This window comes from Chenopodium album, chromosome 2 (genome assembly GCF_948465745.1).
Source record: "Chenopodium album chromosome 2, dcCheAlbu1.1, whole genome shotgun sequence".
Lineage (NCBI taxonomy): Eukaryota > Viridiplantae > Streptophyta > Magnoliopsida > Caryophyllales > Amaranthaceae > Chenopodium > Chenopodium album.
Window position 1 is genome coordinate 12,891,693 of NC_137835.1, and position 24,890 is coordinate 12,916,582.

Here is a 24,890-nt window from a genome sequence, read left to right on the forward strand (position 1 = left end):
ATGGTCCTGACTTGAAAGAAAACATCCCAAATTCTTCCATAGCCTGTTTAAAATCTTGAAGATCTGGAAAAAGCTTTCTGAAACACTTAATTCTCCCTTCATATATTTCTGCATCTCTATGAGATGATACTCTATCAGGATCCTCATGAAGCCACACATCACTATAAAACCTTGAAAATAAAATCAATTTCATAGTGTTATGAACAATACAAAATATTCAAAGATAAAAAAAAATAATTAAAGTAATAAATGGAGTTAAAATACCTAGGGTTTAATGAGTGAGCTAAACAATGAAGAGGGGTGTTGCTTTTTTCCCAACGTGATACCAAAATTTTAAGAACTACTTCATAGAAGTCAGATTGTTGATCATGTTGCAAGCCTTCATGAGTATAATTTCAAGCTTCACCTTTTCAATCATAGTATCCCACATCTCATACACTAAATGCAAAGTTGGTTTGTCAGTATCACAAATCCTAATTATGTCATATATAGGTCCAGTCAAGGCAACAATGTACTCTACTTTCTCCCACAATGCATCACTTGTTACCTTTTCTTTCACAAACCTAGCCTTACCTTGATCATCTTCTCTATAACTCGTCCATTCCTCTCTTACTACCATTGTTTCAAGAGCACGACGAATAAGCTTAAATCTCTTAAGCATAACAACCATTGAAGCAAAACGAGTATCAGCCACAGCAAGTAACTTCAAAGAACAGTATTTGTTAAATATGGCCAATCTTATACTATGAGTCATAATGAAGTTTTTCACCTGAATAGCATCCTCATGAACTTCAGTAATCCAATGACACTCATCATATGTTTCTTGATTAGAATCTAAATTTTTTGGAGCACAAATGTTTTTCAAAGCAAGGTTTAAAGTATGGACAACACAAGGTGTCCAATAGATCCAAGGAAATCTGCTCTCAATGATTTCTCCAGCACCTTTGCAATTTGGAGAATTATCAGTAATTATTTGAACAACATTCATAGCTCCAACCTCATCAATTACTTGTTTCATAAGATCAGCAATAAAATGTTTGTCTTTAACCTCACCAAAACAATTGACAGATTTAATAAATATTGGACCACATCCAGAAGTAGCCATAAAATTAATTAAGGGTCTTCTTTGTGGGTCACTCCAACCATCAGAAACAATAGTGACTCCTTTCTCCCTCCATGTATTTTTGATGGGTTGCATTAGTGTCTCTATATTCTCCTTCTCTTGTTGAATTTGTACAATTCTCAATTTATTGTAGCCTAGTGGGATATAACCAGTCAAATTATGATTAGCAGCATAGGTAAAGGCACTCATGTAATACGGATTTCTTGCTAAATTAAAAGGCAAACCAGCAGTAAAGAACATTCTAGCAATCAGAGAATCTAAAGTATTTCTTGCAGTAACATCATATAATTTGGAGATTGGGTTTTCCTTTCTTTTCCTTGATGTAGTAGGAACAACAGAATTTGAGCCTCCTGGTGGTAAAGGAACATTATTAGGTGCTTGATTATCAAATATGTAAAATCAAGGGTTTAATTGCCGGGGAAACGCCTATTTATAGTGAGAATCAAGTTTCCCAAGGGTTTCCAAACTTCCCAATTATACGAGACGTATCCAATATTTAGGAAACTCACAGAACAGTTTCGAAACATCATATGTTTCTGAAACGTTTCGGAGACAGTATGTGAGGTAAATTTGTCGTTTCCGTGCATCACAGCCTTAAATCAATTGACTAAAAAAAAAACAAATCTCAAACCTAATTTATCCATGCCCAATCTAAATCCATCTAAAAGTTTGAGGATGAAGGGAAATTGAGAATGGATTTGGAAGAGTGAGTGAGTGAGTGAGTGAGTGAGTGAGAGAAGGTAATTTTTGGTGAGTATGTTTAAGCGACATTAACAAGAGAAAAATATGTACGGTGGGAAACCGCTACTTAAATATGTAAGGTGGGAAACCACTAGTTCAAATAGCGGTGTTGTAAAAAAACCGGAGATGGGGAAATTACCTAACTGAACCGCTGAGGTGGACAGTAGATTGGGAAATTCTTTTTAAAAAAAAAATAGTTGGACGTACTTTTGTAATAGGTATCTTTGTAACATTATTTAGGGAAAGAGCTCATTACTTTTGGTAATTCTTTTTTTTTCAATAGAGAAATAATTGAGTTTATATAGAGAGACAAAACATGGTAAATTTTGAATTTCAAAGTGATTCAATGTTATTATGAAGTTGATTTTATCGTCCCGGTGAAATTTTTAATTGAAAGATGTAATTAACGAATTCTTTGTTTAGAGAAAAGGTATTTTTCTATTTTTTATCCTTTTTTTTTTTTGTTATAGTCAGAGTTTGAATAAGATGTTTTTCATTTTCAGATTAGTATTCTTTTTATCATTTTTGAGATCCATATATTTATTTTTAATTGGAATGAAATATGTTTATTGAGTATGATAAATATGTTCTTTGAGTTTGATGATCTTTACAAACAATGTTCTTTAAGGTATATAGATTAAAATATTCTTTGTGTGTCAATAATACAATTTAAGTTCTTTTTACTTGAATAATATGTTCTTAAATTTAAAAATGAAATTCTGAATTATATTTGATTGAAAATAATTTTAAATAGAGAAAACCTGGAAATAAAATGAGGGGATGTTTCTCAAAAAATGCATAATGTTCTTTATAATTATAAGATTAGTTAGGGTGTAACATGCGCAGGTACATCGCCACATGGTACACCTGGGTGTACGAACCACTTATTGAAATCATATGGCAATAGAGAGTTTTAATCAATGTAGGACACTTACATGTGTTATTTAGGAAGGATACTAAGAAAGTATATTTCAAGATCGATGAATCTAACAAGATCCCTTATATTTAAATGTTATTCGGCATAGTCTAAATTTTAGCAATCACTAGATATTAAGATCTCACATAACTATAGTTAAATTGAATCCGTTTTTAACCTAGGGATAAAATAAAAATAAAAAAATCTTACCAAACATGCTCTTAGCATTATTTTTATTTGGCAGTCAAATCTTTATATCTTCCAATGTTGACGAATAGTATCGGGTTGAAGTTTTTTCGGAGTTGGAAGTGGATTCAGTTTTATTACTATCACCATATATGTATTGATTGCCAAGCCTAGTTCAATTTAGTTCAAAATGTGTGCGACCCGATTTTTTGATATAGCATTTCTTAGCCAAACATGTTGATTATTACTTGTATGTACTAATTCAATTAATTGATTGTGATCTGTGATTGAGGGCTTGAGGCTATAAAATACTATTAATACAGTAAATAAACCTTGGTTGAAATAGGGAGATATTTTCAACGTACAATAGCTAACATACACTTAAAATCAACACCTTTCTTTGAATTTCTTCTTCTCTAAGCTAATACTATTCGAACTATGCCTAACAAGAGGGGGTGTATAACCATCACGAGTTGAAACCTATTAAGTTTGCATCCATGATGTTCTATTTAAAAGACATCCAATTTGATATAATTTTAAAACCAAATTACAGGGAAAAAATTTCAATAATTAATTGGAAAAAAAAAACAACATTTTAATACCAAATTACATGGAAGAAATTTCCATAATTAAATGGAATAAACACTACATACGAGCTTAAAGTTTATGAAAGATAACAGGGACACCATGTTGGGGTTGAAGGGCTATAAAAGTTGTAGGAGCATGGGTGTATGATGGTGAGATTTCAAAAGAGAAGCGTTGCAAAATCATAGACAATGCTATTTTAGCCTCAGTGAGTGCAAAACTTTGACCAATACAAATCCGAGGTCCCCAACCAAAGGGAAAGTACGAATTAATTCCCTTAGTTGCCTTTGAAATCCCTTCTGAAAATCTATCCGGTTTGAATTCTTTGACATCTTCACCCCAAACTTCGGGATCCAAATGAGCATGCAACATTGAAAAAGAAACTGCCACCCCAGGTGGTATAACCAAATCTCCTAATCTTGTTTCACAATCGTACACCTTTCTTGAAGTAGAAACTATAGACGGATACAACCTTAGCACCTCATACAATATCATTGTCACCTAACAAGAGCAATCACACACAAATTAAGTAATCTATTTATGTACTAGTATTCACCAATACTTTTTTAATCAATTTTGTGAGGATGGATAGAAAATTTATTGTTGGTAAAAATAAAGAAAAATGCATAAGATTTAAGACTTGAACAGTTAAAAGTGTCAAAGTATATAATAGGCTTGAGGAACTGAGTAAAGATCTTACTATCTTTAAACGACTATTTAAGCCATCAAAGTCAGGGTGGTTCATGCCAAACGTAGCAAGAACCTCTTCACGAGCTCGAGTTTGCCATTCTTGGTGCTTTCCTAACAAAGCAATAGTCCATGCTAGCAACACTGAGGTAGTCTCTTGGCCAGCTAAGAAGAATAACTTGCACTCGTCAATCACCTCTTCGAAGCTCATTGCAAGATCAAGTCGCTTCTTACTACTTATTTCACTCTCACCATCACTCAATTGTTTAGCCTCTCTAGAATTTGAATCCAAGAGTATCCCCAACAAGTCATCTTTGGCCGGTTCTCCGGCTTCCATTGTTTTCTTTCTTGTGTTGATTACCTTCTTCAATAGAGTTTTTATTTCGGCATTCATCTCATCCATCCTCTTCTTACCTTTTGTTGGCAAATATCTAGTGAACGCATATACATGATCAAATATTAATATCTAACCATATTTTATAGTCTCTAATGTCGTTGATAAAAAGTTGGTTAATTTTGTCAAAATGTTACAAGTTATAACCCTTGAAAGGTAAATAAAAATTGAGAATAAATGTATCTTACTTCCATCCTGGGATATAAGAATATTTTATTAGACGAATAATAAGTTCCTTCTGCTCCGTGAGAAGCTCAAATATTCTTCTTCCGTCCTCAAAGCTACTGCCAAATGCAGCTCGAGAGATGGCGTCTGCAGTTAATTTCGTAAAATGCGGCCACACATCTATTTCCGAAGAACCGATTTTAGAAACTGTCTTCTCCCAATTGTTTAGTGTTTCAATGATACTGGTTTCAAATGCTGGGAGCATAAGCTGCACGATTTGAGTATAGTAAATCGGATTAATACCAAGCTCAAATGTTATATATGTACAGTAATGTCGATATATCGTGTATAGTTTAGACTTATAATCACCCTACAAATATATTATACGAAGTATGCAATTTATACATGTTACGAACATGACTAGATTTGGAAAAACTAACCTAAATTTTGATGAACTAACTTAATCTAAAGTGGTAAAAAAAAAACATCTTTTATTTTCATATTGGTGATTACTTATTTAAACTCGATCCCTTTTAATATCTTAGATAGACGCCTCAAAAACAATAAAACTTCCCCTCTTACATATTTTCACTCGAATATTTTTTTTTTAATTTTTTTTTAATTTGAAAAGAAAGAGGGCATTAATTAATAATTAATTAGAGAATGTGCAAAGTTTGTTTGGCTTCCCATAGGATAGACCAAAATTACTCATGTGGATTTTTATCCCTACAAATATTACCAAAGTCATAGTCTAAAGTGTTAAACTATGACTTTGATAATATTTCTTATTTCTTGTAAAGTGGACACAACTTTATTATTTCTTCAATGTGGGATACACATCCCAATACAAACTCTCACTTATAAACTCAGTCAATGTGGGACAACACACCACTCATACGTGGGTTTTCTCGTGGGCTCAACATAAAGCATTAATACATATATTACCAAAAGTCATAGTCTAAAGCATTAATACATAATACAAATCTAGTTCAAAAAAAGTAAAGTTCCTCTTGCATCTTTGATCACTCGAATAATTGAACATAAAAAAAAAATTAAAAAAAACACAAAAATAAGCACTTGATATTATTGGGACAAAGGGAGTAATACCTTTAGCTTATCGAGATGAAATGCAGGGGTGAGAAATTTTTCTGTGTTTAGCCCATTGATGGCCTTCATAATTTACAAGTCCAGTCGAAAATGTTTGAATAAGTGGATTTAATTTTGGTTTTCGGAATTCGTTCATTCTATTAAATCCATCTTTTATTTGTTCGGACTGTGTAACAAGTATTGTTGGCACGGGTCCCATCCAGCTGAAACAATTTGAACCTGCATGTATGCATTGTTGATCGATTAAGGTCTCTTGTGCATGTTCCAATTTCATTCAACTATACATATTTGGATCATAATATATAAGACAAGTGATTCAATTGACATATTTTTTTTCCTATTAATTTATTATATTACTTTATTTTTCATATAAAATGGTATTATTAACAATAATTTAATTTATCAAATTTGTAGTTTCATTATAAAATCTTTATTCTTTTTTATAGTTTCTCGAAAAAATATTTATTTTATTTTGGATTAAAAACTTCAAAAATTATATTTTCATTGTAGATATTATAAGAATAATTGTGGTCACTTTATAAAGTGAATAATGAACCAATCATATTGTATATCATTAATTAAAATAATATAGTAGACATTTTTTATATGACCGCTGTAAAAATACGTAAAAAAAATACCGGGTTTGGTAAGAAGTCGATGGAGTAAGGGTTGAATACGGTGGTAATAATCATGAGTAAAAGGAATGGGTTTCACCATAGCTTCGGTACGCAATTGGGAGGCTTCCTTCATGTCTCCGATCAAAAACCGGTACGAGTTTCCAACAAGACCTTGTTGTCGAAGCGATTTCTCTAAACTTTTGGGCGTAAACCAAACAAAGTTTATTACTTTCAATAGCCACCTCAATATCACAATGCTCAACAAAACACAAAGTGCATTAGCAATCAAACTTTGGCTCTCGAAAATGATCATCATCTGATCTTTAGTTAATTTTGTGGTACACAAATTATGCAAATAGACATGACTTATTATATACTTGTACTTGGTTACATGTCCTTCTCTTCATCAAAACTCGAGGAACACGACAGCTCAGATAACAACGTAACTTTAATGAACATAAGACAAGATAAAGATTATGACTTGCATTGCAATTTTGCTACTTTTTATAAAAGACACGAGAGCTGTCTTTTTATAACCAGAGTGGAGAATCAAGTACTTTTACAATCTTGCTCACATGAGCCTAATCTTGTGCTTGATTGAAATCGGTGGAAAATATACTCCTTCCGTTTTTAAATATTTGTTCCATTTCTCTATACGCGGAGTTTTAGGAGAAATTAGAGAAAGTAATAAATATAGAAATAGTGGGGTAGTTGAGAAAATAAAAAATGGTAAAAAAAACTAAAATAGTGGAAGAATGGGAGCAGAGAGAGTATTATGTTGGGTCCACTAAGTGTGAGAAATGAATTAAATATTGTAAAAGCTATTTAAAAAAGTAAATTGAGCAAGTATTTAAAAACGGCTAGAAAAGGAAAGTGGAGCAAGTATTTAAAAACGGAGGGAATACTATTTATGTAACAACCTCCATCCGTTTTTAAATACTTGCTCCATTTCTCCATGTGCGAAGTTTTAGGAGAAATTGAAGAAATTAATAAAATGTAGAGGTAGTGGGGTTGTTGAAGAATAAAAAATTAATTTTTGACACAAATAATAAAAAATTATAAAAAACAAAAGTAGTGGAAAAAATTGAAAGAGGGAGAATATGAAATTAATAAAATATGATTAATGGTGAGTCCACTAAGTGAGAGAAATTAATTAGATATTATGAAAGTTTTTTAAATAAGAAAATAGAGCAAGTATTTAAAAACAACCGAAAAAGAAAAGCGAAACAAGTATTTAAAAACGGAGGGAGTATTAATTATGTACGACTTTTAAGTTTTTTATTCCTTGCAAATAGTATCTAAAGTTGAAATAATATGTTTTTTTTTATGCAAAAAGTTAAAATAATATTTAACAATGGTAGTACTTTTTTATTAAGTGGTTGTGTGATTAACCTTTAAAATGTGGGTAGATGATATTCATCGAAATTTTTAAATAGGGTGATTGTTTAGTTGATGACAAAATGTAAAATGCGGGTAGTTGATATTTACAGAAATGTTTAAATAGGGTAATAATTTATTTGGTTGATGAAAAAAATGTAATAATGGAAAGTCTTACAAAATATCTTACATTCTTACAAAATAAGGAATGTCTTCTTCCTCACAATATCTTCCCATTCCCCATGATAAAATTAACCACTAAGCTTATTAAATCCCTCCAATTGACCATCTCTAGATTTCCAACAAAGTAAAAGACAGAATATTGAAAAAAAAAAACTTTAAATTATAAATAAATAAAAATTACACTTAGGTCCTGTTCGCTTCACCTTCAAAAAATAATATTTAGTATTCCTATTTAGTAAAAATAAGTTCAATTCAGTAAAAAAAAGTTTAGTTCGGTAAAAATAATTTTTGTTTAGTAAAATTCAGTAACTTTAAAGAAGAAATATAATTGAAAATCAGTAAAAATAATTTGAGTTCAGCAAAAATAATTTCAAGTCAACAAAATTAATTTCAATTCAATATAGATAATTTAAGTTCAGTAAAAATAATTTCAGTTCTGCAAAATAATTTTAGTTCATAAAAAATAAGGTGAAATGCACGGGATTTTAATACTCTCATTTGTCATTCTCCTAAAAACCCTCTAGTCAAAAGAGATGCTACACATAAATCAAAGACATAATTTTCCAATGAGAAAATGCCACGTCACTAGTAGCCAAAAAAAAGAGGAACAATTGGGAGGAAATTATATGGGTTTAGGCTCCTAAATGCAAGGTTGAGCAGGAGAAAAAACTTAATTAGGTGTCAAATTGCATTAAATGCATCCTAATCCCACTATTCTCCTTTTTTTTTTTTTTTTTTTGTCTTTATAGAGCCTCAGAGGGTGGGGTGCTAGATTCTCCTGGAACCGAGAGAGATACTCTAACTAATTGAGCTATCCCTCACTCTCTAATCCCACTATTGTGTTACTAAACAATTATATTATGATACTAATAAACAGAATTTGTTACTAAAAATAATAATGTCATAGTCAGAGTCATCAAAGAAGAGAGAGGTTTTTCTAAAAAAAATTAATAACATATTATTTGGTAATATTTCTTAAATTATAAATCAAAATTTTTATTAAAAAACACAAATGAAATTCTTTTTTTAATGCTCTTTTTTAAGACATCCAGACCATATCGATATATTTTTTACAATGTTAAATAGTTGGACAATTTCTACCTTCTATAGTTTTGTATTCTATCTTTGATCTTTCACTAAATGGTATTATTAGTAGCCTTTAACATTAAAAACAATATACAAATAAAGTAAAAGCTTTGCAACAAATTAAGGTCTCAAATTAGATAATTTCCACGAATGATCTCATACTGTGCGTATTGCGTTGTCTTCTCGGAGGAAGTTTGGATTTCTTGATGGTAGTATCACTACCTTCGCACCATCGTGTACGAAGGATGACTGGATTACGATTCAATGTATGCTAGTTTCTTGGCTAATGAACACTATTGAGCCGGAGGTAAGATCTATGCTTTCTGAATATGATGATGCCAAGAAATTGTGGGACGATTTACATGAACGTTTTTGCTGTTTGGTTAATGGCCCTCGAATCCAACAAATTAAGTTCGATATTAATCATTGTGAGAAGACGAAAACTATGATTTTTGTCGTTTACTATAGCAAATTATCTGTATTGTGGGATGAACTTGACAAATTAGAACCATTAATTACTTGTAAATATGGAAAGTGCACATGTAGTGTAGGACGTCAACACGCTGATCGGCGTGACGGGGATAGTCTCTAGCAATTTTTTTACTCGGACTATATTGTGAATACTATGCTTCTATTCGGCCTGCTCTGCTTTCCCAAGATCCCCTGCCTTCTTTGAATAGGGCGTTTCAGCAGGTGTCTCAAGAAGAGCTAGAAGGTCAGGGGCATTTCACGCCTCAAAGGCTCCCATGCCCTTGGTTTTGCTGTACGGACTGGTGCAGGGAGGGCATGTGGTGGTGGTGCTGACGGCAGGTGCCGGTGTGTGAGAAGTGTAAGAAGGTGGGTCATGAAACCGTGAAGTGTTGGTCTGACAAACTCTGCAATTTTTGTAAAAAGCGATGACTTGAAGAAAGCGGTGTTATGACAAGTATGGTTGGCCGGATGGTACTACGTACTGGCAGCCAGGGGGGCCATCTTTAGCTGGTCGTGGCCGCGGCGGTCCAGTGAAGGCCAATGCAGTGACTGGTGGTGGGTCAAGCTTGGATGACTCGGGTACTTTTGCTTCGGGTCGGTTATTTTCAAGTGAACAGTGGAAGGCGATTATGGGATTTTTGGGTAATGCTACAATTTTCGATAATCGATTGAATGGTAAGTTCGATGATACCTCTTGGATTATATATTGACACAGGAGCTACTCATCACGTTACCGGGGAAAAAACTTGGCTTTTGACATTAAAAGCTTTGAGTGTCCGGTTGGGTTACCTAATGGTGAAAGAGTGTTGGCTTCTCTAGCTTGTTGGCTCTATAAAATCACCTTCACCGGGGTGCTTTATTTTCCCAATTTGAGATGTAACTTACTTTCAGTTTCGCAACTTAGTGATGACCTTAGTTGTATTGTCCAATTTAATGCTTATATTTGTGTTATACAGAACCAAACGAAGGAGCTGATTGAAACGGGGGCTAGAATGGACGGATTGTATTATTTTAGCAAAATGGATTTGGTGCATCATGTGAGTACTCTTGCGGCAAAGTCTGACTTGGAGCTGTGGCATTGTCGTATGGGACATCCTTCCAAGAAAGTAGTTAAGTTGCTTCCCACCATTAGTAGCAAAGCTAGCTTAGATAAAGGATGTGAAGTATGTATGCGTGCTAAGCATCCTAGAGATAGTTTTCCTGTAAGTGATAATAAAGCATCTAGAATTTTTGAGAAAATACATTGTGATTTGTGGGGCCCGTATAAACATGTTTTGTCATGCGGAGCTCGTTATTTTTTTTCCTATTGTTGATGACTATTCTAGAGCAGTTTGGGTTTATTTGTTAAATGATAAAACAGAGGTTTTTTGTATGTTTTTTATGTTTGTTGCTTGATATGTCTATTTTATATAGTATTTTACCCCCGCCTCTTGGTCATAATTAGTAGTGTTTTTGGCTCTTTTGAGCCACTTTTATTACTAATTGGTGTTTTCTAGTGTTTTCGTAGATTTGGTTGACTTTTGCAGGGATTTGCATTTTTGGAGCATTTTCCCGTGATATTATGGAGCAACTACGAGCACTGGAGAAGCACGACCAGTATTTATAGCCCATGGCCGGTTAGAGCCATCGAACCGGTGATTAAGGGCTCGATATATGTGATACCGGGGCATTTGGACCGAGTATTCAAGACCCGAAGAGGAAATCCGGATTGGCCCGAAGAATTGAAGCCCAATCGAAGTCCAAATAGTGGCCCAAGAGTGCCGCCCGGCTAAAGGAGCTGCCGCCCGAAGGCGCGCCCGACCAGGCGGGGAAGCAAGGTCAGCGCCCGAACTCGGGCCCGATTTTTACCTGATGGAAAAAGGCGCGCCCGATCGGGCGCGTGTTATTGTTAGGAGACGATTAGCGTCGTTTAAGTTTGTTTTAGTTTAGGATTCTTGCTTAGTATAAATACTTTTCCGTTAAGCAAGTTTAGGATTTTCTTTTTACTCTTTCTTAATTCTTTCTTAGATTCTCTCTGTCTACTTAGCTTTTAAATTAGTTTCTCTCTCTCATATACTTTGTTCTTAACTCTATTCTTAATTCCAGATTCTTTGGTAACGATTTCTCTTCTCTTAATCTTAGTTATTTGTTGTATTCCTTTGATCATGTCTTGTTTTATTACTTTGATTTGTTTAGATTTAATTATGTGTGAGTAGTTCTATTTCTATGGTTTGTGGGGATCCATAAATAATATGAAGGGGTAATTTATTATTGTTAATTGTCAATGCTAGATTAATTTCTTATTGATTGATTTAATGCTCTGTGACTAGATTTGCGCAGATCTTTTATGCATGAGTTTGACAATATTGATTCGAGATTCGAGAGATGAGAATTGATGTTTAGGTCTAGTTTCAATAGGCAGGTTAATTTATAAATGGTTAAGTCGAGATTCGAGAGATGAGGTTTAATGCCAGTAAATTAATTGTGTGATTGTAATACGTAGCGAAAGCCCTTTATGATCTGATTAATGTATGCATTGATGATTGATTATTATGTTTTACCCTGGAATATTATTAATTGGTGAACCTATGACCTAGACCTTTTATTCATTATTTTCTCCTTATTCTTAATCTTGGTGTTTTAGTTTCCTTTGATTATAAAATATTGGTTACTTTATAATTTAGATTGCTTGAATTAATTAGGAATAGAAAGACCAGTTTCCCTGTGGATTCGACCCTACTTCCCTATCTATTATTAGTTAGTGGTTTTAGGAATTACTTTTGATAAGGTGATACGACTTTAGCCTGTCAAAACTTGGCGCCGTTGCCGGGGAAACGATTTTTTTTTTTTTCTGATTATTTTTGTAGTCTTGGTTATCTCTTTTTGTCTCAGAGAACGTTAGTTCTTTGAGGCAAGTCTCATATTTGCTTTTAGTTTTTTTTGTTTATGCCCAGGTGTTCCAAATTAGGTTACATCTCATTCGATCCTGAGATCGAACGATCCTTCCATAGACAGAAGAATTTTTACAAGCAAATTCTGGCAAATTCTAGTGATAATAATAATCACCGAGATCCTCCAACTGATTCTAGCGATTCAGAGGTATCTTCATATCCAAAATCAGAGATGACGGCTCCAAAGAAGCTTAGTGATTATTCACAACCCAAGCTTACAGATATTCCACACCTTACTCCCACTCCAGCTCTTGATGGGGTACAATTTGAGATTAAACCCCAATTTATAACGATGATAGAAAGGAAGCAATTTAGTGGAGCTAAGGGTGAAGACCCAAATCTTTATATTGCAGACTACTGTTAGTACTATAATACCATCAGGCAAGCTGGGGTCACACAAGACCAAATCAGGGAGATCCTCTTCCCTTTTTCTTTAACCAGAAAAGCCAAATTATGGTTAAATGGATTAAATAGAACTGCACTTGGTATAACTGACTGGGAAACTCTTGTTTGGAATTTTTATAACAAATATTATCCTGTAGAGAGAACAACTGTACTACGGAGTGCAATTCAGAACTTTGCCCAAGAGGCCGATGAAACTTTATATGACGCTTGGGAGAGGTTCAAAGACCTACAAAGAGAATGTCCCCACTATAATTTGGCACAATGGCAGTTGATCCAAGCCTTTTACAATGGGATTGGAAATTCATCTAGAATAATCTTGGATTCTACAGCTAGTGGGAGGTTTAAGAATCTCAATGTTGATGATGCAGGTCAAGTTATCGAAGATATAGCGATACATTATTCTTAATATGGCAATCCTAGAGGCTTTTGTAACAAGGGGAAGCATAGCGTTGACTCTGTATCCTTTTTGCAAGCTCAATTAACCTCTATCTGCCAGAAATTAGATAATCTTAGTACTGCAAATGTAGCTAATGTTTCTGCAATTAATAATAATGCTAATGAGGCTTTCTGTGAAAATTGTGGAATTTTAGGTCATTGGGAACAAGATTGCAGGAGTTCCGTGGAGCAAGTAAATTCCTTTCAAGCTTATAGGCAGAATGACCCATACTCTAACACCTATAATCCTGGGTACCGGAATCATCCGTACCTTTCCTACCGGAGTACCAATGTTCAAAATCTACCATCACCACAAGAATCACAGGCGCCACAACAACAACAGCAGAAATATTACCACCCCAATGCTGGCCAGAAGAACCAACCACAACAACCCTCCTCATCTTCCGACCCTGCTTTGGTAGAAATTAGAGCAATGTTGGTTAATATGCAGAAGCACATGGAGAGTAGAGATGCCCAAATTGATTCGATCTTATCACACAATAAAATTGTAGATAATCAAATTGCGCAATTTTCCGCTACTCTACAAGCCCGTCAACAAGGAGCCCTACCAGCATAGCCGACCAGGCCTACAGATCAAGCTTATGCAATTACTCTTAGGAGTGCTTCAAACTATGAAGGGCCCCCTATGCCCAGAGATGATGAACCTGTTTTAATAAATAACGCTAATCTTAATTCCGTTAAACCTGACAATGTAGCTAATAGCCCTGCAGTGCTAAAGAGTAGTACTAATATATCTGATTTTACATTGCAGGGTACGACCCCAGGGAAGGTGGCCACTCCAGATAAGAGCATTAATGCTCCAAAGACATTTATCAAACTTCCATTCCCCAATCGTCACTTGAAAACAAATTTGGATAAGCAGTTTGGTAAGTTTCTGGAGATGGTCAAAGATTTGCAGGTAACAGTTCCCTTCACTAAATTAATTACACAAATTCCTGCATATGCAAAATTCATGAAGGAAATATTAACAAGAAAAAGGTCTATTAGTGAGGTAGAGAAAGTAGCTTTCATTGCAGAGTGTAGTGTCGTACTTCAAAATAAATTTCCACCTAAATTAAAAGATCCAGGTATTTTTTCTATCCCTTGTCATATTGGCAATCTAATGATTGATAATGCACTGTGTGATTTGGGTGCTAGCGTTAGTGTTATGCCATTATCTGTGTGTTCCAAGTTAAATATGGGTGAATTAAAAGCTACCAATATTACTCTACAAATGGCCGACCGTTCTTTTAAATACCCCTTAGGTGTTTTAGAGGATGTTCCTATTAGAGTAGGTAAATTTTACATACCTGTTGATTTTGTTGTTCTTGATATGGCTGAGGATATGCAAACTCCAATTATTTTGGGTAGACATTCCTTAACACTACAGGAGCAATTATAGATGTGAGAAGTGGCAAATTAACACTATCAGTAGCGGACGATAAAATTATTTTTAATCTTAATAATACCCCTAAAATCCCGATGACAGAGGAGAAGTGCTTTAGTGTTAATGTGGTTCAAAGTTATTCTAACAAGCCCCAAGCTCTTGTAAAAGATCCCTTAGAGGCGGTATCTTATGTTACATCCTTTTCAGATAAGATAGACAAATGGCATGGCATGAGGAAGTTTATGCAATAGGAAGAGCCCTCTACACTATCGGTCTTGGCTTTGAGGATGAGAATGTGGAATCAAACAAGCAAGGTCTGGAAATTGAGCCTACAATAATTGTTCCGCCTGATCGAGTTGCAAGTGCTAAATGTAATGACAATCTGAAGCAACCCTCGATCGAAGAGGGATCTTTAGTGCGTAGCATTGAAGAGCCCCCAATTCAAGTCAAGGAGGATCCACCAGATAAAGTGAATTGGCGTCCCATAGGGTATGTCAGGAAGCCGCGTCATAGCCTAAACAACGCTCGAACGGGTGAGAAACCACCCGACCAAGCGTTAGGTCAAGGGTCCTAATTCTTGTACTTGGTAAGAAGGTCGTGCGGGACCTAGATAAACCAGCGCTTTGCGGGAGGCAACCCGTATTTTAATGCTTTTTAGGCTAGTTTTTCTTTCTTTTTCTTATGAGAGGAGAGAAGAAGGAATTTAATGAGTTTTATGAGTTTTTGTATAGGTTTGAAGGAAAAGAGTTAGCCAAAAATTGAAGAAAGTAAGAAAAAACAATAATCGCCCAATAAGCCTCGGGCCCGATCGGGCGAAGCTCGCCCGACCGGGCGCGAAAGCAAGGTTAGAAAATCGGGTGTTTTCGCCCGATCAGGCGAATGCCGCCCGACCGGGCGCGAAACTCGACGTATACGGACATCTTCGATCGCCCGATCAGGCGATCACCTGCCCGACCGTGCGCGACAGCCCCGCGTCTTACTTCTTCTTCTTTCTTCTCTCTTTTCTCATTCTTATTCTCTTTCCTCCATAACTTTTTCTCTCTAAAACCTTAAAACCTCTACCTTCTCTCTATGATTTCCTCTTCATTTCTCAACCAAATCCAATAATTTTTACATATTCTTAATCTTCTCTTCATCCTCTACAATCCTATATAAAAAATTTCAAATTTTATTCAAATATTTTTCATACCCATTTCTATACTATGGCTTCAAAGAGTGCTCGATCAATTTTCGGTAGGAGTTCTAGCTCAAGGGAGGAGTACGATCCAGATTTGCAACTCTCCTACTTGCCAACGATCCGTATTGCTAGCCAGAAGCAAAAGGAACGGTTGGAACACCTTGCCGGGCGCGAGGTAATTCCTTCACGGTGGTAACACCACCCTACTCTAGAAATTTATGGTTTGTATGATTTTGTTAAACGATTTTTGAATGATATAGGAATGAGAAAATTCGTTGATATGCACCATCCTACATACCGTGAATTAACATGTGAATTCTTATCTTATTTGAAAGTTGTAAATAGTAGAAATGGACCGAATTTATTTTTTAGGTTGAACAATAGGAATATTAGTTTGACATATGTTGACTTTTGTAAATTATTTGAATTGAATTCTGAATTACCATTCCAATGGCATGCTGATTACAAAATGGGTGATATTTATCATGCTCTGACTGGTTTATCTACCCCTGACCCCCAACATGCTAGTACAAAACCTATCCATCACCCTATCCCAAAAATCTGGCAAAGATTTGCGGGTTTGTGTTTTCTTGGTAGGAACGAGCCTCAAAACGCCCAAACCAACGAACTAGCTGTTATAGGACACTATGTGTACGGGTTTTGTAAACTGAACATAGGTAGATACATCATCCACCACCTGAGCAGACATGCCACATCCAGTACCTAGTCTCGTACCCCTATTCGTATAAGAGGCCTTATCACCAGAATAGTGGTTAAAAAGGCCGGTTTTTTTTAGAGTGGACCCCACCAATGACCAATTGTGGCCCGAATACCTATATGACTGCTAGGTATTTTGAGGAGTTGGGTTGGGTACGACTAGATAGTGAGCAGACCCCCCACTGGTGTATTAGGACTGGGACCGAGCAGCCATTGCCCATCTTTTCCCTACCTAGTCCTGATTTGACCGCCTTTACCCCCAGGCAAACGTCCTACACGTACGACCTTGTAGTTGCCAACTCTAGGAGGCAAGCACCACCAGTTCTACCACCCCAGCCTAAGCCCGATGTAGCGTTTTCTCCACCTCGCATGTCTCACTCCGTCCCCCATGTTGACTCTGACCCAGTTTGGGACCTTCAGAGTATAGGTCAGGCTTTAGGCCGTATCGAGCATTCTCACACTGACCTTAGGAGGATGGTAGGCTCCATTGACCATAGGTTAGGGTACCTTGAGAGGAACCAGGGTAGAGCTCTCTACCCTATGTATGATGATTATGCTCGTCGAGGTAAAATTCCCGACGATGCTATTTACCCTGACTGGTTTCAGCCTCCACCCCAGGGATACGATAGGGATCCCACTTCCCATGGTATTTATACTGACTATTCTTCCTTCCATGGGTACGGCCAGGACATTCCTTTCGGGGGACCAGCGGGGGGGAGTTCAAGCTGATTATTTTGGTGGTAGCTCTTCTGGTGCAGGTGGTGCAGGTGGCAGTGGAGGTGGGGGTTTCGGCTCCATGGATGAGGATGATGAGGACTAGCTATGCTGGGCTAGTTCCCGAGCCAATGAGGACATTGTCTGATTCTGGCTTGGGGGAGATTTTTTATTTGGTATAGTTCTTTTTCTCTTTTCTTTTGTTTTGGTGTGTTTTCTTAGTTTAGATTTTTTTTTCTTTCTAGGTTATTTTTATTGCTTTCTTATATGTTAAAAATACAAAAAAAAAAAAAAAAAAAAAAAATTGAAAAATTAAAAAAAAATCCAAAAATACGTTCCAATGAATTATAAGTCATGCTTCCCTGTGCCCCTTGATGAAAATTTTTTGAAATTATTTTGATTCTTGGTTATTGATGATAAATATTGTGGATTAGTTGATCATGATTTGATGTTTAATTGCCTTGAAACCTTAACATGAGTCAATTTTGCCCAACTGCTTGTGAATATAGTGCTTGACTAGTTGATTTTGTTAGGAATGTGTGATAGTTCCTGGTATGTCAATGAATTTGAGTATTGGTTTGCAACTATAAGTAATGTTTATATGACTCATTATTATGCACATTGAGGAGGACGAAGGCATTTGTTCTTTTAGGTAGCCTCCAGATGATTTTAGATACATTTGTTCCCTTCTTGCTACCCATGTTGTTGCCTTGACTTTTTGTTGTTTATTTAGCCATATTACAAGCCGATTTGCCACATTGGTTACTAGTCCCAAGCTTGGCTTGGGGGAGCTATTAGTGAGTGAGGTGAGGGAGTTTGTAGTGTGCTTATTAGTTGCACAATTTGGGTGGGTTTTGAGAAGTTATTTTTTATCATAGTTTATTCTTGAGGAGTTTGAATGTTTATATCTTCTTGAGAAAAAATAAAGTATGATGTTATGAAAAAAAAAAGAAGTTCAAGAAACAAAAAAAAAATAAAAAGGAAAAAAATAAGTGAACTTCAAAAGAAAAAAATTGTTCAATGTTCAAATGTTCTAGTTGGAGGTTGTTCAAAAGAAAGAAAAAAATTGAGCTTCAATGAAAAAAATTCAAGTTTGGAAAATAAAGTTTGTTTATTCACTCCAACTCTTCATTATTATATCTTATGAGTGAAATTGTAAGAGTTGGGATTGTTTATATTGTTTGGAGTTGCATTTGGTGGATTATGATTGGGGTTGAGTTATGTAGGAGATGTTGATCATTATTTATTTTGATCATGGGTTTTACTAGGATTTGTTCCCTTAAGCATAGCTTTTCTCTCACTTATTCCCAAATGATTCCTACCCTTTACCCTAGCCTTACATTACAAGCTTTAAAGACCTTCCGACCTTTGTGCATAAGAGTTGTATGAATGTGAAAGTGCTGCTTATCAATGCAAGTTATGATTTGACATATTTCGAGTCGACTAGTAGGTTGAGCGTACATCTTTTTATACACACAAGATTGTGAGTTGGGAGGGCATTGTTCACAATAAAGAGGTTGGTTGGAGAGCGATCGAGTACATCTTTTACTCGCCACATAAATGAGAGTTGAGTGTGTGAGCACTAGTCTTGAATTCTATATGCTCTTGTGGTTTGCTTTATTTGACTATTGTTAGGGAAGAAGGGTAATTGGACGAATTTGATTGGTTGACTTTGAAGCATGTTTATTGGATTTACCTTGAATTGTTTGTGCTTAGTTTTTACTTCTTGGGGAGAAGCATATTTGTTTATTCATTGATGAGATCTTTGCTTAGGGACAAGCAAAGGTTTGGCTTGGGGGAGTTTGATATGTCTATTTTATATAGTATTTTACCCTTGTCCCTTGGTCATAATTAGTAGTGTTTTTGGCTCTTTTGAGCCATTTTTATTAATAATTGGTGTTTTCTAGTGTTTTCGTAGATTTGGTTGACTTTTGCAGGGATTTGCACTTTTGGAGCATTTTCCTGTGATATTATGGAGCAACTACGAGCACTGGAGAAGCACGACCAGTATTTATAACCCAGGGCCGGTTAGAGCAATCGAACCGATGATTAAGGGCTCGGTATATGTGATACCGGGGCATTTGGACCGAGTATTCAAGACCCGAAGAGGAAATTCGGATTGGCCCGAAGAATTGAAGCCCAATCGAAGTCCAAATAGTGGTCCAAGAGTGCCGCCCGGCTAAAGGAGCTGCCGCCCAAAGGAGCGCCCGGCCGGGCGGGGGAAGCAAGGTCGGCGCCCGAACTCGCGCCCGTCCGGGCGCGAGATTTATACCTGATGGAAAAAGGCGCGCTCGATCGGGCGGTGCCTCGCCCGATTGGGCACGTGTTATTGTAAGGAGACGATTAGCGTCGTTTAAGTTTGTTTTAGTTTAGGATTCTTGCTTAGTGTAAGAACTTTTCCGTTAAGCGAGTTTAGGATCTTCTTTTTACTCTTTCTTAATTCTTTCTTAGATTCTCTCTCTCTACTTAGCTTTTAGATTAGTTTCTCTCTCTCGTATACTTTGTTCTTAACTCTATTCTTAATTCCAGATTCTTTGGTAACGATTTCTCTTCTCTTAATCTTAGTTATTTTTTTTTATTCCTTTGATCATGTCTTGTTTTATTACTTCGATTTGTTTAGATTTAATTATGTGTGAGTAGTTCTATTTCTATGGTTTGTGGGGATCCATAAATAATATGAAGGGGTAATTTATTATTGTTAATTGTCAATGCTAGATCAATTTCCTATTGATTGATTTAATGCTCTGTGACTAGATTTGCGCAGATCTTTTATGCATGAGTTTGACAATATTGATTCGAGATTCAAGAGATGAGAATTGATGTTTAGGTCTAGTTTCAATAGGCAGGTTAATTTATAAATGGTTAAGTCGAGATTTGAGAGATGAGATTTAATACCGGTAAATTAATTGTGTGATTGTAATACGTAGCAAAAGCCCTTTATGATCTGATTAATGTATGCATTGATTATTGATTATTATGTTTTACCCTGGAATATTATTTATTGGTGAAACTATGCCCTAGACCTTTTATTCATTGTTTTCTCCTTATTCTTAATCTTCGTAGTTTAGTTTCCTTTGATTATAAAATATTGGTTACTTTATAATTTAGATTGCTTGATTTAATTAGAAATAGAAAGACCAGTTTCCCTGTGGATTCGACCCTACTTCCCTATCTATTATTAGTTAGTGGTTTTAGGAATTACTTTTGATAAGGTGATCCAATTTTTCCTGTCATTGCTATAGTAGAATATCAATTCTCTCAAACCATTAAAATTGTGCAGAGTGATAATGGTACGGAGTTTAATTGTTTACTTGATTTTTTTTTCTGCTACTGGTATTATCTTTCAAACCTCTTGTGTGGGTACTCCACAACAAGACGAGAGGGTTGAGAGAAAACATAAACACATTTTATCTGTTGGGAGAGCTTTGAGGTTTCAAGCCAAATTACCAATTTATTTTTGGGGTGAAAGTTGTATTCTTACCGTGAATCATTTGATTAATCAAACTCCTACTCCTTTGCTACAAAATAAAACTCCATTTGAAGTTCTTTTTGATAAACCTCCTATATATGATTCCATTCGTACTTTTGGGTGTTTATGTTTTTCCCATAATCAGAAAACTAATGGAGATAAGTTTGCTAGTAGGAGTCGGAAGTGTGTTTTTGTAGGCTATCCTTTTGGGAAGAAAGGGTGGAGATTGTATGACCTTAATTCCAGAGTTTTTTTGGTGTCTCGGGATGTTAAATTCATTGAAGATGTAATCCCGTTTTCTAATCCGGAAGATGTTAACATTGAGTCTCATGGTTTTGAGTCAATTTATGATGTTCATGACGATTTTGTTGAGTTTGAGGAGTATTGTGGTGATGAGGTGCGTGCTGAGCATCATGGTAATATTGAGGGCACAGGTGTTACGGGTGATCAAGACCCTACGGGCGTAGGTACAACAGCCGAGCACAGTCAGGCTACTGCTCACCCGCGGGATGTGTCTGCGGGTGCGGGAACAGCAGGGTAGCAGCCTGGTTCTTCTGCTGGACAGTGTGCAGCCATAGGTGAGGGAGCTACTGCACTACAGAAACAGACCGACGCTGCCACTATGCAGCAACCCCAACCTCACGCAGACAACATTAGTGTAGGGGCAGCAGATCAGCAGTCCATCCAGCCCTTGGGGCACGGTTTTCGGGATAAAATTCCCTTGGTTCTTCTTCGTGATAATGTGACTCACTCTGTTTTTGCTAAAAATTCGTCTCCCTTCACTCCGTCTTCCAATGCTCCTTCAGGTACGCCTTATCCTTTAGCACATTTTATAAATTGTGACATATTTTCTATGAATTATTGTAAGTTTTTGGCAACAATTGTTAGTGGTCATGATCCGAAATCTTTCAAAGATGCTATGAAATATGAAGGTTGGAGACAATCGATGTAGGAAGAAATTAGAGCCTTGGAGGATAATTGGACTTGGACCTTAGAGCAACTTCCACCCAGTAAACGTGCTTTAGAGTCAATGGGTTTACAAGACAAAATATTTGTCTGATGGAGATATTGAGCGTCTAAAGTCTCGTTTGGTTGTTTATGGTAATCATTCGCAGGAATGCATGGATTACGTTAAGACATTTGCTCCAGTTGCAAAGATGATCATTGTTTGGGATTTTCTTGTAATTTCTGCTTCTAAAAACTAGGAACTTCATTAAATGGATGTCCACAACGCCTTTTTGCATGGTGATCTTGATGGGGAGGTGTACATGAAGTTACCTCCCGGGTTTGCGAGTTCAAATCCGTCATTAGTGTGTCGTTTAATTTGAGAAAGTCCTTATATGGGTTGTGTAGGGAATAAATTTCAAGCGTTAACCCCATGCTTGAACCCCACTGTGATCATACACTAAAGTACGGTGGCGTCCAAAGGGAAAGAAGATAGAGCAAAAGAGTCGCCAACAAGTTTTTTTAGGAACTTGTAAACCGTTCACGAGGTGAAGGTTACACCCCTTAACGATCCAAGAGATCGTAAACTCCATAAGGTCTAGAACCAAATAAGGGTTCAGGGATGAAGGTACAAATCCAACCTAAAAGAGATTGAACCTGCCCTATTAATAGGCCTCTACTTTATTCTGATCGTATTCATGTGCGCTTCCTGACTAACATGCAATTAATAGGATTAACCCTAAACCTGTTTATCTATGTTGGTTGAATATTAATGCACAAATAAAACTATTATTAGCGATCACTCGAATTATAATCACAATTAACCCTAACAAGATTATTAATTATCTTATTAAGCGTGATTACAAGTACCAATTCCCTTCATGCATAAAAGGTGTGATCAAGCAATAACAATAAAAATCAAGCAACATAATAAATAATCAAAATAAATAATCATCATCAAAATAATAATAATAATAATAATAATAATAATAATAATAATATTCATAATCATCATGAATTATAACAATTATAATCATAATCATGTTCATGTTAATATTAAAGCATAATAATAATAGCAAGATCCTAGGCATGATACTAACAAGATAAATAACAAACCCTAGCATGTCACTAAGCAATAAAAATCAAATCTTTAACCCTAACATGATACTTACAATCACAAATATTAGGAAGAACATAGGAAGCATCGTGACAATCATATTTAGTATTAAAGCTACCCTAGACATGATACTAGGGATATCATAATAACAATATAAACATGATTTCTACATCATAATATCAATAAAAATCATTAAAGTACTTACTTTGATGCTTCGTACCTCTTTCTAATAACAAAATACACACGTTAGTAACTTCAAGGAAAATAATAAACAAACAATTAAATTAAATAATGGAAATAGAGATTTGGGACCAAACCCTCAGAAATTAAACCTTTCACGTCCAGGGCGAAGGCAACTTCGAATATGGCTAGGTGTTTCTAGATCTTGTGAATGAGGAATTTTATATGCAAAAGATTAGTTTAGAAAAAGAGAGAGAGAGAGAGAGAGAGTTGAATGATTAAGGGAATTAAGAGAATTAATGAATGAAAACTGATTGTAGGCGAATGCTAATTAAAACTGATTGTTGATGATAATTGGTGAGAATTCGTGAATGAAAACATCGTTTTTAATACGTTATTTATAGAGAAAATCAGCTAAAAAGATAAAATAAACAAAACAGAGTCTGACGCACAAAAAACAGAGCTGGCGCAAACCCTGGCTAACTAGCGCCAGGCACCAACACTAGCGCCAGGCGCCAGGCCTGGTTCCAGGCGCCAATGCCTGGAGTCAGGCGCCAAGCCTGTTTTTAACGCGTTTTCGAAAATCAGATAAGTTTGCCGTACTGGAGGATAAAATCGTATATTTTCCTCAAAAATGCTATTTGATTTTAATTAAAACTCTAAAAAGTCAACAAAAGTCAATTTATCAATGTTAACTGAATTAGGAATGAAAAGAACCTTCTAGAAGAATCTAGAAGACTAAAACCATTCCTAATTGCATTAGGAATGATAAATCATATTAGGCCCTCCCCTAGATCATTGGGCCGTATATAAGGCTCAAACCGGGCCCAGTTTAGTAAATTGGCCATAACTTCCTCAATATTCATCGGAATTGGGCTTATAATATATCGTTGGAAAGCTCTTGTCAAGCCCCATCCAACTACACTATTATTGGACCATATCATGGACCAATAAAACTGGATTGGCTGTTTTCTTAAAATAAGTTTTCAAAAACAGAGAGAAGAGAAGAGAAATTAAAACTATCCGCAACACTAAACCTTCCACACTTTCACTTCATTCGATTATGATTCGACGTGAAAGGTACGCATCACTGGGTTTGGTTTTGGGGAGACACAAATGGGTGTCTACAGGTTGAAACAAGAACCGAGATGTTGGTTTGCAAAGCTAGTATCGGCCTTGAAAGGGTATAGCTTCTTACAATCTTACTCTGATTATTCTCTATTCACTTATACTAAAGGCAATGTTCAAATTAATGTCTTAGTATATGTTGATGATCTTATTATCTCTGTTAATCATTCCGCTGCACTTGTTGGTTTCAAGGCCTATCTTAGTGATTGTTTCAAAATGAAGGATCTTGGTCCTTTAAAGTATTTCTTGGGCATAGAAGTTGCTCATAGTGCCTCAATTCTTTTTTTTTTGTCAACGAAAGTATACTTTGGATATTATTTCTGAGTCAGGTTTATTGGGGGCAAAGCCGAGTGGGTTCCCTATGAAGCAAAACCACAAGCTCGGTCGTGCCACAGGCGATTTTCTGGCGGATCCGGAGGTGTATCGTAGGCTTGTTGGCCGTTTTGATCTACCTTGCAGTCACTAGACCTGATTTAGCATACTATTCATATCTTGTTTCAATTTATGCAAGAGTCGCGCAGTGAACATTGGGAAGCAGCTCTTCGTGTCGTTCGTTATTTAAAAGGTACCCCGGGTCAAGGTATCTTGTTGAGTGCAGATAGTGATATCACCTTGCAAGGGTGGTGTGATTCGGATTGGGAGGCTTAT

At 35.9% G+C, this 24,890-nt stretch overlaps 1 pseudogene across 1 annotated transcript; it reads right to left on the reverse strand.

Moving 5' to 3' along the window:
* Positions 1-3,526: 3,526 nt before the first annotated feature.
* Positions 3,527-6,845, reverse strand: LOC145583237 (echinocystic acid 23-monooxygenase-like; annotated as a pseudogene). The gene is made up of 5 exons (XR_014100092.1): positions 6,543-6,845; positions 5,905-6,123; positions 4,821-5,065; positions 4,252-4,669; positions 3,527-4,052 (listed from the first exon to the last, which is right to left on the reverse strand). The product of XR_014100092.1 is annotated as an echinocystic acid 23-monooxygenase-like (transcript).
* Between the last annotated feature and the right edge of the window lie 18,045 nt (positions 6,846-24,890).